General features: G+C 45.1%; 1 pseudogene; it reads left to right on the top strand.

Annotated features, from left to right (window-relative positions):
* The first annotated feature begins 282 nt into the window (after window positions 1–282).
* On the top strand, window positions 283–5866 carry LOC144119747 (uncharacterized; annotated as a pseudogene).
* Window positions 5867–9106: the final 3240 nt, after the last annotated feature.

Here is a 9106-nt window from a genome sequence, read left to right as displayed (position 1 = left end):
GGGAACACCTCCCCTTCCGCAATTCGGCCGGCTATTTCATATTTCGATCACCCCCCGAACAGCTTTCAGGCCTGCGCTCAAAATTCTGACGTCACATCCGGAAGGCTGACAATTGCAGAAGCCGCATCGCCAGCGACATGATATTTGTCCCTGCTGTTCTTTCTTTCACGCTCCCTGCGCCACGCGGGCCGGTTGGTTGCAGCGGCATGGTCGCGTTTGTCGACTCTCGTCATTGTTTTGCGGCAATTTTGCTTCCGAGTGCGATGTGCAGTGGATAGTAAAATGCCGAACAAGTGTTGTGTGCCGGGGTGCACCGGCAATTATGATACGGATATGTAGATACAAGTGTTTTCTTTCCCAAAAGACGACGACACTTTCAAGAAGTGGTTATGCGCCATTCCAAGGAAGGACTTCGTGCCCACTTCGTACACTAAGGTAAGTAATGTTTATGGCATTGTTATGTGCTCCTGATTGCTTTTACTTAATCAGCACGTTTATTGTGATACTTCTGAAGCCCAGATAGATTGATTGTGGCCACATTTTTTGCTGCAAACACGCTTATAGACAAAGGGGCTAGCATTAGGCTATTTTAATAATTGTATTCTGAGATGTTTACGAAACGTTTGTACGTTTGTGCAGGTTTGCGCCGATCATTTCGACGCTTCATGCATCGAGACGACGACATCGTACACGGATCCAAGAACAGGAAATGTTCTTACAGTTCGATTGCCAGTACCGCGGTTGCGCCATGGATCGGTGCCTACCGTATTTCCCAACTGCCTTTCGTTCCTTTAGAGTCCCTAGAAATACTTGCTAGTCTGCCGTTCGTGCGGAGCTCTCTACGGAACTGGTTGGCCGCGCCTGGGATGAATGCGCAGAGGGCGCTGCACACATTCGGAACGTCGTGCCTGCAGGAGCGGTGGTGCCGTGGCTGCGGTAGGGGTGCGCGCTGCTTCTTGGTCGCGAGCCCATAATACTGGTGTTTGTTTTTTTTGCGAAATCTATGAACGCTGACTCGCGTGTGTGTTGGTGTGTGTGTGTTCTTATGTATGTGTGATCGCGTCCTGTCTAGACAACGTGACAAGCGCCACACCTTGCCAGCTCAATTCGCCATCTGACTTCCCTTCAGATTTCCACCATTTAGTTAATACGTGCGAAATGCATTTGCAGGCAAATGGTTTAACGCACCTAAGCGTCGGGTGCACGCTCAAACTGATCCGAGAAGCTTTGAAAATGGACAGCCAGGGTGTTTCGCTTAAAGCCATGCCGAAGATCACCAGCATGCACCTGAATCCCAATTCTTTTGAGAAAACGAGAGTTGCTCCAGCATTCCAGCTATTTGGTGATCATATAATGAAAGGTATTTTTATTTATTGCACCCCGTTAGGACGCTCTTATGATTTCGTGGAAGGCACTGAATCTTTTGCAAAAGAATAAATAAGCTTATCAGGATAATGACTGCGCGTGTGCCAAAAACAGCGTTATACCCGCAGTCAACAAACTTTTTCTTTTAAAGGAGTTCCTTGAACACCTCACAAAGTCGGAAATTCATGCAAAGGCCCCAATCGGCGGGCTTTTGAGCAACAGCATTGCAGAGGAACTTCGTGTTTCAATTCAGAGCACACTTAGTCGCAGATGCCGATCTCAGCACACATCGTTTTAAGTATGTGATGACTGCAAACTTGAGCCAAGACAGACTTGAAAGCGTATTTAGCATTGTTCGGAAATCATCAGGATCTTTGACCATCGGAATGCCGCTCAGTATTTGGTTACTGTTAATGTACTCACATTCTACAATCTTGCGAAACTACCACCATCGGGAAACTGTGCTCAAGAAGTGGCCACTTCCTTAGTTTCGGTGGCGAAGAAACAGCCGTGCAGCGAGAATATGCTGCCTAGACCGGACAGACTAATTGATAAAGGAGCGCTCATGATCTAAAAACTACATTGGTTTCTTGTGCGCCACGTTACCTCTGACGACAGCGCCTGTGTGACAGGAAAAAGCCACGAGGTGTTAATTTATGGTATCTCGGGCTAGAAAAGCACTGAAAAAAAGCCAGTGCATAGATTGTGCTTCAGCCTTGACGACTTATAGCAGTGGCTATACAGAAAATGATCGGGTTGCAGCTTTCACTGCAAAATTTGATAATGGTGGCTTACTGTATCCGTCTGGTCCCTTGAATAACATAATTATCGCCGTCCTTGAAGACAGCTTCACCACATATTTTAGTCTGAACAAGTTGCAAGAGAAGAGCATAGTTGGCTTCGCTGATCTTTTAACACATGTACATTTTCCGCCTCTGGGCTGTGTGAAACATGGACGTGAAATTGTTAATGGCATAATCAAATTCTATATTCTGCTTCGCCTGCGCTTCCACATCAAGTCAATCAATGTTGAGAGGGCTGCCAAAAAAAGAGCAGCCGAAGCTGTTAAATATGAGAAGATGCCAGGAGGTGGTGCAAAGAAAAATATGGGCAGCCTGTGTGCAAAGTGATGGAAATAGGTGTGTTTAACAATGATTTTTATTTTGTGCTATACATTACTGATCCTCGGGTATCTTTTCCCTGTCAGGTCGTGTGACCTCCACAACATGGGCTAATTTACCAAGCACGGGATTTTACCAAGCACGGGATTCTAAGAACTGCTTAGAATGCATGCTTGTGTTCATTACTTCTGCAACTCGGTTGCCTAAGCACTAAGGAATGCGTTCCTGCAGTTTGCCTAAAGCACATGATTTACAGTTCTCAGGGTCTCATCATACATGTTTTAATTGTGCGTGCATCTAGAAGTTTCCAGTGTTCAGTCTTTTTTTAGCTTCAGAGTCCGTACAAGTTGAGATCGGATCAATAGTATGAATGAAAATGCCGCTGTCAATAGCGCATTGTTGCGCGCGCACACGGTCATGTAGTTTAGAATCGTAGGTAACGTTCTTGATGCAAGGATATTTTTATTTAAATTCCTCAGAAGACGGTATATAATACGGCATGGAGGCAGTATTCAGAAAGGGGAATAGGGTGTAAAAGTAAGTGGGTTCGTTTCGCCTTCGACTCTTGAGTACGCGCACAAATTTGTTGGCAAAAAAAAAAATCGTTTGCGTCGCTACGCCCATGACTGAACTGCGCATTGAAAAACCACGGCTAAGCTGAAATAAAAAAAATCAGTGCAATCGCATGCGCAAGTCATCTGAAAACACGCAGGGAATTCGTTTCGCGGGGCGAAACGCGCGCGTCTACCGCAGACGCCGTGGCTGTCAAGGCACTCCGATTGCTCGCAGTGCCACCGCGGCGGTCATTCAGCAGCAGACCCCGCCGCAGGCGGCGTACGCCAGACTAGCATGTATTTCTAGGGACCGTAGTACCTTTCAGCACCAGGCAACAGCAAGAGAGAAACACCTGATGCTAAGAGGAGCCGACTAGAAGCTTCCCAACTCACCCGTGCGGTCAAAGGATCACTGGCGTCATATGAAGCGGAGCAGGAGAGAGACCAATTTTCGTCACTCGAAGAACTAAAGGCGCGCCTGCAAGGGGCCTCAGTGTCAGTTCAGTGGACTGTGATTCATAAAGAAAAGTGTACGATGGTTTTGAACATCACCAACGATCGTGAACCTTGGTTGAAGGTGTCATTGACAGTGTTCGAAAACCTCCGAGTCTCAGCCTGCTACCAAGTATCCGCGATCAAGAATCTTGGTAGCGCTGTGGTACCAGACTCGGTTTCCAAATTAAACTCCTTGTTGGAAATTTTGAACAACCTTTGCATGCTATCTGACGAGTCTGGCGAGTGTCGTAGTTCTCACCACCTGTCGCTTGCAGTAAATTCCCTTCTAGACAAACTGGAAGCAAGCATTAATGAAAACAAGAAATGGGCTGTGAAATTTTTAAGGTAACAGCTAACACTGTTCTCTGCAGAGCGTATTCAGTACAGCACACAGGTAATGGTGTTTGCATTTATTCTCCACACAATATCGCCGCATGTCTACAAGTATTTGAGAAAAACAAGTACACTAGCATTGCCCCATTCGAGCACTATTAGGAAAGTGTGCTCATCTGTACAAATGTGCCCAGATATTGATTCTTGTGATGCAACTTTTCTTCAGTATGTTTCCCAAAGATTTACACATCTGCAGCCACATGAAAAGACAGTGACGTTGATGCTTGACGAAATTCATATCAAGCCTCATTTTGATTATAATGGGGGCAGCACATGAGGTGCTGCAGTGAATTCCAGCGAGGCAGCCACATCTGTACACGTGTTTATGATACAAAGTCTGCTGAGCTCATTCAAGGAGGTAGCACACATTCTTCCGGTAAAAACCATACAGGGAGACTTCATGTCATACTGAAGAAGGTGATCATACGCTTAGAAGAGATTGGGTACAAGGTCATAGCCGTTCTTTGTGGCAATAACTCTCTAAACAGAAAGGTAATGAATACGTTTCTGCCAAAGCAAATGCTTCGCCATATTTATCCACATCCGGCAGATCCAGATCGGCCATTATTTTATATGGTAGATGCTGTACATCTTTTGAAGTGTATCAGAAACAATTGGCTGAATCAGAAAAATGAGGGGACTTGCTTTTTCTACCCACGCTTCGAGCTTTCAAACAATGATGTTCGTCCTGAATGCAAAATGACTGCCTCTTTTAAGAATTTGAGATATTTACATAAAGAGGAGTCATCTCTACTGATAAAGACTGGGTATGGCTTGACATCCAAGGCGCTTAATCCGAGCAACTTGGAATGGCAAAATGTGAAGCTGGTACTGCAGGTTTTTAATCCGCACGTAGCCACAGCCCTGGCAGCTCGCAGTGGTGAAACTTATTTTCAACATGCGGCAGCAACAGCAGATTTCATCAAAATCATTCTTCGCTGGTGGAATATAGTCAACGTAAAAACGCCAAATAAAGGCTTCCATCACCGTACTGTTTACGATGAACCCATGTCTTGCAGTACATATGACCCAAAAGTAGCTTTTCTGAACGGTTTCATTACCTGGCAAGATGTCTGGGAATTTTATGGGCATGACATTGGGGCCCTTACCCAGGGCACAGTGAGTGCCCTAAGGCGATCTGCTCAATCCTTACTGGCATTGGCAAAGTACTGCATAAGTGAACTTCATTTTAAGTACTTCCTACTAGGGAAAGTTCAAACGGATCCTCTCCAGAGTCGTTTTGGACAGTACTGGAAAATGGCTGGTGGGCAGTACCACAAATCTGTTCGACAACTTTGTGAGGCAGAGGGCAGGATTCGCCTTCAAAATGCCCTGCCAAAGATGAGCACTGATGACTTGAGAAACATCGAAGAGACAAACAGTGTCAGAGATGTAGGAACCTCCTTTAGTGTTCAAGTTGTAGACGCTGACCTTGATGCACTCAGAGAACGAATGCCAGTTATTGGTTATGTTGGCGGGTATTGTGCGCATGCTACAATGAAAGTTTTAAAGTGTGAAAGTTGCCGAGGACACTTGGTTGTTACCGGAAGTGAGATGGAAATGGAAGACACCCATTCCTTAATCGCACAACGTGACCGAGGAGAACTCAAGTTTCCCTTTGCCCTCGTGATTACAATAGTCATGTACAAGGACGTTGTAGTTACAAAGCTTGTGACACAAAGTGCCTGCATACAATTTCTTCATAGGCACAACCAAAGGAATGTCGTTCGGCAACTGACGCTCAACTCTCTACCGAGGTTTGAGGACATAGATGCATGTGAAAATGGGCAAGCCTAGGAGCTCCTTGTCACACTTGTCGCAAACTGTGCAGCAAATATATATTGCTTAACAACTTATGCAGACAATGGAATGATCAACTTCATATTAAAAATAAAAGAAGGCAAAAACAGAAAAGCCAAAATCTTTCTTGAAAATTAATTTTCTATAATTTGTACACCGCACATTTAATTACATTGAATTGCACTGCACGTATTTTATTGCAGTTTCCTCATGTGATTTCTTTTGCGAACTTCTGCCTGTTGTAGTGCAATGAGCCTTCTTTTGTTTGCGTCATGCATGCTTTCTAGCCCAGATTTTAAATTACAGTTCCTTGTTCTTAGTCTGAAATTTTAAAGTATTTTGGCAATTAAGTTCAATGTTGTTGTTTTTTTACTGAGCTGAACCTCAGACAGTGCCTGCTGTGGTAGGTGAATGACTTATTTGTCACACCTTTTGTCTGTATGTGCTGTTCCTGTGCAGTGTCTATTATTGTACTATTGTTGCAGTGTCTATTATGTATTACTGTATAAGTGTCTTTATTATTGTGCAATGCAGTTTGTGCAGTGGATTCCTTGTGCATTCCTGTACCTGCAGCAGTAAAATCAGTGGTTCTTTGTGTCACTTATTTATTATAATCTAGTCCATAGTTTGGTCACAAGTGTGTTTAATGTACCGTGGTTTCTTTGCATGTCTTCGACTCTACAAAGTAATATGTTGTGTTTTATGCCATTGAAGGGCGGCCACCTATACTCTGAAAAATGGATGAAATAATATTTTCTTCTAACCTACAGTTAAGATGCGAGTATTCTTTTCGTTTTCAACCTCTTGGCATTGCAATGTGCTATGTTCTGCTTCCTCTCATTCATCTGAAACTCGTACCGTGCCACAGAGCCTACTTTAATATTCAGAATGGTATTGTAACTGTGTATAGCTTTTCGGTGCACAACTTGTTTCGGCTGTCAGTTGTTTACAATTTTATAGCCCGCATTATAAAAGGCAACAACCGTCTACATTACAGCGCAATATCGTTTTCTGTCTGTTATGTATTTTGGCCGCGAACGATTTGTAGTCGTAAATATCTGTAAATATGCATACAGACAGTCTGTTGTGATAAATGAATATGTACAATTCTGTCCATAATCTTAATTATTTGTCTTTGCCCTGATGGACCGCGCGGACCTGGCGGTGGACGAGCCTGTCTGTGGCATCAGTTCCCGCGAGGCGAGGGCGCGGCAATCGCTCGCGGCCATCAGCCGGCGCGCAGTGACGTCGCGTCACGTGACGCGCAGGCCTGAAAGCTGTTCAGGGGGTAATGGTATTCCGCGACAGATAAGTGTGAGTCATCTTTTGACACACCTTGGGAACACCTCCCCTTCCGCACTTCGGCCGGCTATTCCGTATTCCGCGTATTCCTCCGTCGCCACACGCAATACAAGCCTGGTGACCGTGTACGAGTGTGGACGCCGATTCGGAGACGCGGCCTCTGCGAAAAGCTTTTTGCGCTCTCATTGTTTGCGCTGCTAGTGTTTATTTTGCATTGTCTTTGCTGCTGTTGAGCTTCCTTTTCGTTTAAGCATCCGGCCGATGCTTCTTTGACAGAAGGAATGCCGCGAAACTGTTGTACTACTTGTTTGTTCGAGTTCAAAACCGTTTGCTCGCGGGAATATCATTGTGATGCGAGATGCGATCAGCGTTATCTAGAAGGAATGCAGACAGGCGCAACTATTTCGACATTATTCTAGTTTGTTGTAGTTATTTTTAGCGCCTTATCTTGAAGGTTCCTCTTCGATGACCCCCGAGCACGTTTGCTGCTGTCGGCGTCGCCGAATTCTTCAGTTTATTTACGGTTGGTTTGGTTTGCTTTATGAGCGTTTAACGTCCCAAAGCAACTCAGGCTATGAGAGACGCCGTAGTGAAGGGCTCCGGAAATTTCGACCACCTGGGGTTCTTTAACGTGCACTGACATCGCACAGTGCACGAGCCTCTAGAATTTCGCCTTCATCGATATTCAACTGCCGCGGCCGGGATCGAACCCGCGTCTTTCGGGCCAGCAGCCGAGCGCCATAACCACTGAGCCACCGCGGCGGCTAGTTTATTTACGGGCTGTAGTCACTTCACTAATTAAATTACAGCGGAAATACTTCCTTTCCTGTCCACTGCTCATAATTTCACAACGGAACAAATCAAACTTGGGTAAAAGGGTGAGATGTGTGGTTTGCAAAAGCACTGAGATCGTCAAGTTGCTATTCGCGGTGCCTTAGAACGCGAATTTCGTCATTGCTCAAGCGGCCACCAACTGTTCTGTACAAAGTTGCTATTAGGGGTTTATTGTTAAAAATAATAAAAATTGCAATTTAATTGAAGATGCCCGCTGCAGCCACGCGAACCGCGTGTGCTCTTTGTGTACACAAAAACAGCAGTGCACCTGAATTGTCATAACGTCAGGGGTTTGAAAGGAAAAATTCCACACCTACTATGGTTTCAGAAAAAGTTTCATTATGAGCTCTGCTTTTTTATGTTCTTTTCTATATTTTATATTCTATATACTTTTATGTAATATATATGTTATATATGAATTCATATAGCGCCCCTTCCGAGCGATTTTCTTATTGAAATATGCGACTTTTGGAAGCGTAGTGCAGGAGGTGCGGCTAGGTGTGGCGCATACCAAGGCTTATCTAATCGGGAAAATAAAGACACTATGCGAAACTGGTTCAGAAGCAAAACTGGATGATTTTGCTAGCCAGGCCATGAACGTTTGACATCACGTTATATTTTCCACAAAGATCTCTATTCAGGAGTAGGGGGCTCGGATATCCTCTGGCTCCTTTCTGCAGATAAGGTGCACCCATGCTTACTGCGTAAAGTGGACAGCACCTGAACTGATAACGCGAACATTCTGGCAGAGATATGACTGGTCGCAAGGAGAAGTGGGGAAAAAGAGCGACACTCGACCAAAGATTCGTTTGAGAACCGATGTTTCGATGCCGATCGGACACATTCTGGTTTGACTAGCTTGGAGCCAAAGGCTTACGTTTGCTTCGACCGGTTCACATGACATAGCACATAGCAGTTGCAGTGCAGCAGTGGCTGAGCAGGAAAAGGAAGGAGACGGTCCTTTCTCCCCTTGATGTGGGCTGTTGCACTGCCATACATAGCTGTCCGCGGGTATAGCGTGAAATCGCAGGTGATTGGCAAGTGCCTCAGTGAAAGGAGGTGAATCGCTACGTCATGACAATCAGTCTACGCCATTAGCCCTGTTTACATGAACCCGATAGCGTCGGGTCGATTCGGGGGGTCGGGTTGAACATGGTTAATTCAACTCAACCACTGCTTGTTTACATGAACTCGATTTTAGCGATTCGAGACCGGTTCAGCTGTAGCTCCCCTCTCAGTAAC

The sequence above is a fragment of the Amblyomma americanum genome, chromosome 2, assembly GCF_052857255.1.
Source record: "Amblyomma americanum isolate KBUSLIRL-KWMA chromosome 2, ASM5285725v1, whole genome shotgun sequence".
Classification (NCBI taxonomy): domain Eukaryota; kingdom Metazoa; phylum Arthropoda; class Arachnida; order Ixodida; family Ixodidae; genus Amblyomma; species Amblyomma americanum.
Note: the sequence above shows the minus strand (reverse complement) of the source record. Positions and strands in the feature narration are given on the sequence as shown.